Below are 11720 nucleotides of genomic sequence, written 5' to 3' on the forward strand. Positions count from 1 at the left end.
AACAGAAGACAACACCATCAGGAATTCACACAGATGATGGGTGGGAAGCTGATGATTTTTGGTTTGTTGAGATTGAGCTGCCCTTAACTGAAGGTGTCCAGCAGGTCAGTCGGGGGCCTGGTCTTAAACTTGGCCAAGAAAACTGGAATAGAGATTGATATTTAGAGGAGTAAGTGGCACCTAGATCCATGGTCAGTAGTGGAGGAAGGGAGGGATTGTCCAGGGGGATGTGTGCAATGAGTTAACAAGGAGATACGTGGAACAGATATTAAAGGAATCCCAACACTGAAGAGGAGAACTGAAACATCTGGGAAGAAAAAGAATGTAAGCAGCACTAGACTATATCATGGAGACACAACCATGACTCGGTACAACCCCGGCCTTTGTGAAGCTCACAGCCCAGCCGGCCGGAGATGTGGAGACCAGCAGCGGATGAACAGAGAAAGGGTGATGTGGTCAGCAGAGCAGGAGTAGCTAACTTGGTCTGGGGTTCTGGGAACACTTGATGATCCTGTATTTCTCTTCACTACTCACAAAACTTTTTTAGGCATCAAGATACTCGTGGCTGAAGAAGCCAAGGCCATTTGGCCAAAGTTGCTGGGGAAAAAAAAAGTGGCAAAAATAGGATGAGGATTTGTTTTAAGGAAATTTTCTTAACATGGTTTAAAAAATATCTCTGTCTGTTGGCAGAGCTCAGAGTTGGGACTCAGGCTGAAATGGCGTGGGCGGGGCCCCAAGGATTGCTTATGATGCCATTATTCACTTGGTAAAAGGGAAGAGCTGCATCTGTCTCTTAAATAGAGAAGAAAGCCTGGGTGGCTCAGTTGGTTGAGCGTCTGCCTTTGGCTCAGGTTGTCATCCTAAGGTCATGGGATCGAGTCCTGCAACAGGCTCCCTGCTCCATGGGAAGCCTGCCTCTCCCTCTACCTCCCCCTCTGTGTCTCTCATGAATAAATAAATAAAATCTTTACAAAAGAGAAAGAGTGAGAAGGAGGGGACTCTGTTCATTGGAAACTGACTGTAGGGGCCATGAACCCATGTGCACATGTACTACCCACCACCAACAGGCAAGGAAAGCTCACCCAAGTAACAAGGGAAGTTTGACTTTGAACTTAAAAGAAAACAAGCTTGCTGTTCTTGATTTTGACTTTGTTTTTTGAACTAATTGACAGCAGAAAGAGGAACTAAGTGGGATACTTCCAAAAATGGAAGGCTTAACTCATAACCTTTTTGGGGGGACTTCATGAGGACCATTTTAGTTAATTGCATGGGGTTCTAATATCTAAATTCAGGCTTGATTTTTCTGTGATGCAGTCTACAGATGAACTGATCCAGTTAGGGTACAAACTGGCCTTTCTGTGATAGGTTTTAAGCTGAAGGGTAGTCTAAGCAATGATCTATTTACCATGCTCCTCAAAATCAACCAGTTTTGTGTGATGCTGTCCCCTTAGAAGTGAGTCAGACCAGCCCCTCTGCTCTGGTGTGGGGTGCCAGAAATGAGGTCTGAAGGTGGGAGAGCCTCTTGCCCACAGCTGTACCTGTATGAAACTAGAAGGGAAACACTGACTGAAGACCAGAGATTAGGCCAAAGGAGCCTTTTGGGGTGTGCCACAAAGAATACTTGAGCAGGATGCTGGTGTTGGGGTTCACAGCCAAGGTACTGAAGAACCAAGAAGGAAGCAAATGAAGTGAACCCCATGTCAGGATTCTATTTTGTGTGGATGGGCCTGATCCATTTAAAATGTTCACAAATGAACACACACTTAATGGATAGTCTAGTGCCTAACTTTTCCCGGCCCCTTTCTCCTTCTTTCTTTTTTGACTTAAGTGATCTGGATCATCACTTGGATTTTTCTTCATGTTGTGTACTAACTTTTTAAACACCTGTCTAGCAGAAACTCCACTTGGGGCTTCCAGCCCAAAGCACTTTAGAAGGGGGTAACTATGGATGTGTTCTCTGGTTTCCCGATGACCTCCTCTTTTGATATTTCTCTTCTTTCTTAGAGAAACAAATTTCTCTTCCCTCACTGATTACTCATTCCTTATTGAATACTGTGTGATTTGGAGGGGGTGGGGTAGGTCAGTGGAAAGGAGGTGGTCATGTACTCTTTGTTCATTCCATTCACTTAAAAGTACCATGCTTGGTGATGTGATGAGCACTTGGTGATATACTATATGTTGATAAATTGAATTTAAATACAAATAACAAACAAACAAAAAAACCATATTCAGGACTGTTTCACAGGCCAGGGTCTATGCTACATGCTAGGAACACAGAGATGTATAAGACACAACCCTTGATCTCGAGGGACTCACAGGGAATGTTATGACATTACTGTAATAGGGGACTAATGCCAGATGTGCAATGTAACAAGGAGAGGGAACGAATTGAGCTTTGCCTAAGCACCTGGTCTGCCTACCTTGCATGTAGAGATGGCTTTCCTGGAGCTCCGAGGTTTTAGCTAGGGTCACTGTGAACACAGACCAACTGGGCATGCCCAGAGCTGTAGACCCGCCTGACCCTCCTCAGCATGAGGCAGTCACTCCCACCTGCCACATCTTCCAATCCAGACTAGGGATGCATTCAGTTTGTGGTAAGGAACTCCTTAAATAACTGATCTGCTGGCCCTTTCCTGGGTCGCCATACACTCTCTTCACTAAGAAGGAAGGTTCATACCCATCCATAATGTCTTCTAGAATCTGATCTTCCCTTTCACACAACTCCTAAAAGAAGCCCACCACAGCTTTGATTTTTCATGCTTTAGAGGTCTGTAGTAAAAAACAAAAAACAAACCTGAAACTTGCATCTGTATAAAATATTTACTGAATGCTGTGATCCAGATGTGCCTTTTTAATAAAAGATTTATTTATTTGAGACAGAGAGAGAGGAAAGGAGAGGCAGAGGGAGAATCCTTCAAGCAGACTCCCCAATGAGTGCAGAGCCTGACAAAGGACTCAATCTCACAACCCATGAAATCATGACCTGAGCCAAAACCAAGAGTTGGATGCTTAATCAGCTGAGCCACCCAGGTGCCACTTCAGTCATGTTCTAAGAACCAGATACAAACCTCCCTACCTCTGCACTAGAATCACAAACTTCCTCCCAAATTCCATTCAAGTATCAGCCTCATTACAGCAATAACCTTGACTGTCCAGTACATAGCTGTGCCCCAGAACCTAGAACCCAATAGGTAGGAAACAAATACTTGTCGAACAACTTACCTATTCAATCTTCATTCTCCCCTTCTTCCTATGCAATCCTTACTTTTTGAGATGCAGTAAAAGCTCATCTATTTTTGTCATCCTCCCTTAACCATGGAGTGGCTATGTGTCCAGTATTCTGGTCCCCACAATGTAAGCAGATGTCATTGGGCAGGGATCCCAGAGGAGCTCCTAGAAGGGCAACTCATTCAGTTGACAAATACCCATTGGCCATCTTAGCCTTTTGCTTCTTGTCCTTTGCCTTCTCATTTTTACTGCCTACAAAGAGGTCATGATGGCTTGGAGATGAAAGCCAATGGCTTTCAACTGACTTTCAGGAAAAGTCTTCCTGGTACGGAATCTACTTTAGGTCATCCCTTATGGATTGCTGTACAACTTTCCCCTGAAGAATCCCCATGACATGGAGCTCATCACTTCAAAAAGCAGCCTCCTAGGCAGGTCTGTTTGTTTTAAAAATCTTGGCTTTAGATGAACCTAAGTCTCTCACACTATAGTGACCATCAATTGATCTTTATTCTGTCCCAGAGGAGACACATAAAATAACCAGTCTGTCTTCACTGTGGTAGTACCCCAAATATTTGAGAACACTTACCATATATTTTCTACATCCCTGTATCCCTAGGCTTCTGAGGCTTCTTCCTTTTTTCTTGGTCTTGTTCTGTTAAAAATTTTTATGCTACATTTCATCTTTCCATGTTCTAAGCTAAAGAAATATATATATATTTTGATTATGCACTTCCTAATCCTCAGTCATCTCTGTTTTATAAGCAATCGTGTGTATCCAGCATGTAATTCCAGAAAGAATAAAAAAGATTCTGAAATGGTTTCCTCCAGCCAACTGGAAAGCTAGCTGACACAGAACAAGATGTGTTGTTTATACAAGAAAGTGGATATAGTTCTTGTTTCATATTTTATACCTGTGTGCACTCTACATAGAAAGGGCAGTTTTTAAAATTTCCTCATTAAAAAACCCATTGATGTGATTTAATTTCACATCTAGCTCATGTCCCTCACCATGTAGAATTTTATCATTTCCTGATTTAGAAGAATTTTGTGCTTCAAAGACATTTTGGCATATAAGGCAGGAAGTGGCTCAGAATGAAGAGAAACCCCCAGGAGCTAAGGAATGTGTAAGATATCACACGTATGAAAATACAGGATCTAGGAGATCCCTGGGTGGCTCAGCGGTTTAGCGCCTGCCTTTGGCCCAGGGCGCGATCCTAGAGTCCCGGGATCGAGTCCCGCATCGGGCTCCCAGCATGGAGCCTGCTTCTCCCTCCTCCTGTGTCTCTGCCTCTCTCTCTATGTCTATCATAAATAAATAAATAAATCTTTAAAAAAAAAGAAAATACAGGATCTAGAGAAATGAAATTCTAATATCAGATCACAGATATCCAAGAAACAAGGAATGGCAGGGTTATCTGACAACCCACTGAGTTATAACCCCAGTCCCTTGGTCAAGGTGGTGGTCACACAGTTGCATTTAGGGGTGACATGGCTCTTCTTCCTACCAGGCTGTGGCTTGGCCTCCCTTGGAATGTCTGGCACCTCAGGGGTTAATTAATCTACCTTGTTCTTTCCCTACCCTGCAGGGCTGACAGAGAAATCTTGCCTTGAGAAGAGCTGGTTTCTGAGTGCTGTGAAACTGACCTGACTCCTTAAAATAGTCCTTCATAAACAAAACGCACATGATATCATTTGAGTGTGTAAATCCAATTCCATTTCCTGGGAAAGCACAGGGCAGATGGTGCTGCTCTGCTGTGGCTGGCTGGGTGAGGTGGCGTTCCTGCACCCAGACCCCAAGAAATGCCAGTGAAGAAATTTCTTCCAGGAGCCATCCTCTTGCTAACTAAGGTTTGAACCTATATAACATAGAAATCTGCCAAACTCCGGTTTCTGTTACCTTGATTTCCAGCAGACAGAAAACAAAGAACACGCTTCAAAAGCAATACATCGAGTGAACTGAAATCCTGTCCAACTGAAGATTCAGGACCTGCTAGTGTTCTCGAAGGATTAATGTTGTGCCCATTTGTGGGTAAGAGGAAAGGTTTGAGAGGAATGTGGCAAGTGTCTCCTGTGTTCTGAAAATAAACCCATGTAGGATCAACTAAAAGAGATACACTTGTGAAATGAATAAATTAGCATCCCAAGAAATATTTAGACAACAGTGAAATGTCACAGCAGTATGATTGTGGTAGTATCTTTTGATGACACGTTACCAGCAACACGAACTGTGGGATACGCTCTTTTCTTTTTATGTTTCCTTTTTTTTTTTTAACTTATTTTACTTATTCTTGATGAGCCCTTACAGTGCCATCAATCATTAAGGTGTAAATATGACTAATGCATTTGTCCTACTTAGCATGACATTGCAGCAGCTGCTCCAGAAGGAAAAGTCCTCCCGGCCTTCCCGGTTTTGATCTAATTATGCTCTGACCCACTGATACTGGTCAGGTGACATTACCGGATATGAAGGAAAACAAATTCATAATTCAATCTTGCAAAGCACACAACTTACAATCACTTTACAACAATGTCTCTAAATACACAGGCACCAAGCTCATTTGCAACTCTAGAGCGGGGGTGGGGGGCGGGTGGGGGGGGTGATTGGGGGGTGGAGATGGGGGGGTGGGTGGTGGGTGGTAACAGGCCAGGGCTGAAGTGATTTAAGTGGTCATTCCAGTAGTCATTAAAAATATCTTTGGCAAAGCCTACATCTCCATCACAAAAAGGGGGGGGGGTGCGGGGAAGGAAGGAAAGAAGAGAGGGAGAGAGAATTAGAACCAAAAGGATGGTCTCTGGACATTTTTCACAAGAAAGAAAAAGTAATATTTCCATTTCCTGGCATTCAGAAGAACCTCTTGGGAATGGTGACAGTCAAATCTGGTTTTGAAAGACATTTTCTCAGACATGCTGGGACACTGCAATTATTTTTTTAAGCCTAAATGACTTTGCTAAAGGAAAATGTACAGAAATGGAGGTATTTGGAGTTTAAAAAACTGCACACCATAACTAGCAAGGTGCATTAAATAAAGGCCCAGTTGCGCTCATTTAATGGATGTTTTGTGTTTCCAAGTGAGCACTTACCTTGTTACTAACCACCAAATTGGGATGATTTAAATTATGTTAAAAAAATAAATACAAATAATAAATAAATAAATTACATGCCATTTGCTGTACATTAAGTAGTCATACAATTCCTTTGTTTTGATTTGAGTTGGCAGATTTAGACAAAGAACACAGAATATACACTTAGGTTTAAATTTTACAAGTGGGGGAGAGAGATTGGTAATCCTAGTATGCTGACTTTATGTCTACTGCAGAAGTCAATCCTTCATTTAAACCATCAAAAAATGTATTCTATGTATTTTTTTAAAGATTTATTTATTTTGAGAGAGAGAGTTCCTGAGCTTGCAAGTGCACAGAGGGAGGGGCAGAGGGAGAAGGTGAGAGAGAAAGAATCTCAAGAAGACTCCCTGCTGAGTGCAGAGCAACCCCTGAGTCTCCTCTCACCCCACACTGCCCCAATCTGGGCTTGATCTCACAACTTTGAGACCATGATCTGAACTGAAATCAAGACTCAGGCCTTCCACCAACTGAGCTACCCAGGCGCACCTAAATCAGCAGAAATGCATTCTAAAGCATACACAAAGGCTGCTTCTCACCTGACCCTGCTCATATCATTAACCACCATCTTACCCAGTACAAACAATGCATTTTCTCCCAAAGGATTTTTTTAAAGGTCAAACGTAAACTAAAAGTCCCTCGTTATTAGTTAAATTTAATGACCACAATTTAGTTAGTATTTTTCTGGCTCTCACCTCTACTGTTTGATGAGATTTGTGTAAGAGAGTAAAGAAAATGCTGCATGGAAATTCAGATCTGTCGGCATGCATGACCTTGAGCACTAACTAACCTGGATTTGCATACCTGGCTGTTTTGACTCCTAGAGTTATCTCGGAGAAATCACCTTTACTCTGACACTTCTGCTTATCTGCCTCACCAAGAGGTACAGAAGACTAATTAGCCACAAGCTTTAACATTTCAGAATCCCCAAGAGGAAACATACTGCAGTGATCTTTGTGGTTAAATATTGCTGCCTCTCAGTTTTCCAATAACTAAATGATCTTCACCATTTTGTCACTAATGAGCTGAAGAACGAGAACAAGAGGAGTTCCAGATGTTAGGTAGCTTGCATTACGGTCACCAGCAATTAAGGGAGAGTAAAATGCGAATTACAGCAACAGTCCTTAGAACTTACCTGAGTCATGAAGGAACCTAGTAAATATGACCTTATTATTAATGGTTTACTTGTGCATATTACGTAATTTTGTAATAAATGTTTAGATGGGTAAAGTGAACTGGCAGGATAAATAATTTAAGATGTGGAGGAAAAAAATCTGTGTTGTCTTTGGACAAAGGCACTAACTACTCTACTACCTGAATGATGTACATGAAGCAGGTTTAACTTGAGGTGAATGAGGAGGCATCCAGAGGAAGGAGGAGCTGCAGCCCTCACATTACCTATAACTGAACTTTGCCAGAGTAGATAGAAAAGCAACCCTTTGACTGAGCTTTGAACTTTCTGGAAGGTTCCTTCATATCTCCAATGCCACTTGGGACCTGGAACATACACAGGTGCTCATATATATCTGCCGTGGACAATACCTCTTAGTCTGGGTGGGAAGTTTATGATTTAAGTCTAACAGTTCACTGAGTGGAGAAAATATAAACTACCTCTGCTGACAGCAAAGAATCTCCCGGATGGCCTTATTCCTGTTCTACCTGTGTCCACGGTGTAAGGACATGATGCTCTAAATGAACAGAAGACCCTGTCTCGTCATATAGGGTATCTGCAGATATTTGCAGCTTGGCTGTTACCCTGCCAAACTACAGATATAATTTCTGTCTGTAGGAAAAGAACAAAAACAGATTCTCATAGCTTGGGTTAAGGGAAGGCAATCATTGACTCATGTTACTTTTGAAAAATGGCATTTTCAGTAAGTGAAACAGTTGCTGAGGTGTGTTGACTTTACACTCTCCTGTAGCTTCTTGGTTCTTGAAAATGCTACGTTAAATGTGAGCCATCCTCTAATGAGACTCAGGATAAATGTGGAGAAAGATGATATTCCAGGGTCAAAGGTCTTCGGTTGACAAGTTTGTATCCAGCTGAGCAAGATGATGAGCTCCCTGCAAAGAGCCTATGCCTAGAAATTCAGACATTTTTCTCTCATGATTTCCTTTTGGCTTTTTTCATTAAACATTTATTCATGTGCTATACCAGGTATTGCCCTCTGGAGTAGTGAAACAGGTACTCCTTAGGCTTGAGTTGACACAAATGTAGTTTGAAAGGAAACCCCCAAAAGATGTCTTAAGAATGAATGACTTTGGAGCTAGGATTTGAATTGTGTTCTTGCCACTTGTTAGGTTCACCATCTTTGGGATGGCTCGCTAAACTTCCCAGAAATTTGTTTTTCTTCTATGGAACGAGAGTGAAGGATGTCATCTGTTTGTCATCATTAGATGTGATAATGTATGTAAAGGCCCTTAGTTACATGCAAAGCATTGTACAAATGTGAAGGATTATCACTGTGCTTTGATTTCTCCAAAGGGGTTTATGTATGAAAGACTTCCTTACACACTAACAACTTATGTGTGATTGTGCAAGTAGGAAGCTTTAACCAGCAGAACGTGAGGGGGCTTGGATATTTTATAATATTGCCTTTGCAATGAACAGTCTTATTCATTCAGTGTCTGTGTGCTGAGTGCCTGCTGGGTGCCTGGCATTTTTCTAGGTGCTGAGGATAAACTGGTAAACGCATAGATGCCCACGCCTTTAGGTGGTGTTTACATTCCTGTTGGGTGGGGGGTGAGGGAAAAACAGAGTAAATACAAACAAATAAGATAATTTCAGATAGTGAACGTGCTCAGGAGAAAACAGAACAAACCATGCACCAGGGAGTAGCATGTGAACTGAGTTCAGAATACTAAGAACGTCTCAGTCACGTGAAGACCTGGGAAAAATTATTCTAGGCGGCAGGCACAAAGCCTAGGGAGTGGAGAAGGAGCTCAGGATCTCTGCGAGCAGAAAAAGGTACTGTGATTTGGAGCCTGGGGAGGAGAGGAAAAGGAAACATAATTAGAGACAGAAGGAACAACCAGTTTGTAAGGGGACCGGGTGACCATGGCAAGGAGTTAGGACGTTATTCTAATTGCTCCAAGAGGTCATTGGCAGGGCATGCTTCGCATGTTCCCAAACAGGGAAAACTAAACAGTACCTGTTCAAAAATCAGAGATGTTTTAAAAAGCGATTAATTCTCCACCTCACCCCACCTGCAAGAGCTAGGAAAGCCACTTAGACCTCTAGAGGGCGCCAAAGGAAAACATTTTGTAGCCAAAGCCACAAAGGTCTTTTCAGCACCCGAAGTCGGAGGAGAGCGCTCTGGCTGTTTCCCAGGAGTCTGGTAAGAGCTGACTCCCCTGGAAAACTGTAGTTTATCTACAATTCCTACCCAAACAGAAAGTCTAAATGAGCTTGGTTTGGATGTACCTGGAGCTTGGTTTTCAAGTGGGGGACTGTTTATCATGAGAGGGGAGCGGGAAGACATTTTGGGGTTATTTTTAATCTTCTCCCATCTGGTAGTATTTGAGTAGAGCATAAAACAAATATGAAGCCAAAATTTACTTTCTGGATTCATTTGGCAAGCAAAGTGTCTCTATACTTAGAACTTCGAAAATATTCATCATTTGCCACTTGGGATGTTGTTATTCTAAATACTATTCCAAACTTACTTGATGAAGTCTCTCAGCAATGTGTACTAAAGGAGGGCTACTGCATGGAAAGCAGTGGGTTATGATCAATGAGATTTTCTGCAAAAGAGAGACACCTATGGTATCTCGTGAAAACAATTCCTAGCGAAAAAAAGATAAGGGAAAAAGAGGAGGAGAAGGACAAAAAGGGGGATGAGAAGGGGAAGGGGATAAGAGAGGGAAGAAGAGTCTGATGATTTGGAGGTACATAATAAAGAATATGGAGGTACATAATAAAGAAAATGCAAAAAAGCAGGGCAACTTGGAAGGAATTGAGACTTTTAGAGGCCAGTGGTGTTCAGATCCAAGTGTACGGATGGAAAGACACAGTTCGCAAAACATACTTTGCACAATCCCTAATTGAGATTTTTATCAGATGTGGGGCTTAAAAAAAAAACAAAACCTTTATTTATTCATGAGAAACACAGAGAGAGGCAGAGACCTAGGCAGAGAGAGAAACAGGCTCACTGTGGGGGAGCCTGATGCGGCACTTGATTCTAGGACCCCAAGATCACGACCTGAGCCAAAGGGAGACTCAACCACTGAGCCACTCAGGTGTCCCTATCAGAGGTGCGTATGAAAGGTTAACCATGATTTCAAGAAAATATTCATTGCTGTCTTTAATAAGAAGTTTAGCTGACCAGCCCTTACAAACAGAGCCTCTCACCTCCCACTGCATGCCTAATGATCACAGCCAAGCACTTTATAATACTCTGTTCTACCCAAGAAGACTTCAAAAAGCACTTTAAAAGCAGCCAAACAGGTAAGGAACCTGAGCAAAGGTATACAGAGCCATCAGAGAAGACAGAGAATCCCTAATCCACTAGAAGCCCAGAAGGTCAATGATGGGCAAAGCGCTCTATAGGTGCCAGCATTCCAGAAAGCACGAGCAGCTTTCCGAGGTGTTGTACCTGGTTATTCAATGATATATTCAAACCCAAACACAAGGAAGAGGAGTTTTTAAGCTTCCAATAGAGTAAAGTGGCGCAGAAGCTGAGTCTGGAGCAGAAACATACAAAGCAGGCCCTTGTCCAAGCACCTGTGTCAGTCTCCTATGTGGAAACATTTCAGCTGACATGCTTCCCTCATTTTTATGGAGAAACTCCCCAAATTCAGTCTTCTGCTACCTACCAAGGATTTGGCAAACAAAGTGCCAGACCATTAATTATCTATTGATTTTAATGGATTTCAACACTAAAGTCACTATCTACGTTCTCCTTCACAGACAATGGGAACTCTGTTCCCAGTAACACATCCATATTTAAAGGGAAAGACAGGAAGAAAGGAAGAAAAGAGATGGAGGGTCAGGTTCCACCTAAATATTTCAGACCATCTACATCAAAATGCCCTTTATCAATTAAGCAAAACTTGCATTTTTTACAAAGACACTTCCCTGCCCACCCTACCAGCCCCAGATGAGGCTGATGGATGCAAAGCACTGGGTTTGGATCCCCCAAAATAAGACAAGATATCCTTTTAGATCACCAACGCAGTAAAGAATTCCTAAGTAAAATACGTATCATGGAATTGTCGGAAAAACTGGATGATACAACATATGCAGGGGCCCCACCAGCAATTATTATTCAACACATGTTATTATTTCCTCCTAGAATTGAGGGTTTGTGGCACAGAATCCCAACTCTGAATCCCAAAGTCCCTTAAAACAGCCTGCTGCGACTCTTGTGAGT

General features: G+C 42.3%; 2 protein-coding genes across 4 annotated transcripts in view; one reads left to right on the top strand and one right to left on the bottom strand.

The window, feature by feature from the left end:
* ADCY8 (adenylate cyclase 8) overlaps positions 1-11720 on the bottom strand; it is a 214681-nt gene that overhangs the window by 200550 nt on the left and 2411 nt on the right. The gene's annotated exons all lie outside the window — the stretch shown is intronic.
* The window catches only part of LOC140604356 (uncharacterized), a 112194-nt gene that overhangs the window by 96768 nt on the left and 3706 nt on the right, over positions 1-11720 (top strand). The gene's annotated exons all lie outside the window — the stretch shown is intronic.

This window comes from Canis lupus, chromosome 14, assembly GCF_048164855.1.
Source record: "Canis lupus baileyi chromosome 14, mCanLup2.hap1, whole genome shotgun sequence".
NCBI classification, from domain to species: Eukaryota; Metazoa; Chordata; class Mammalia; order Carnivora; family Canidae; genus Canis; species Canis lupus.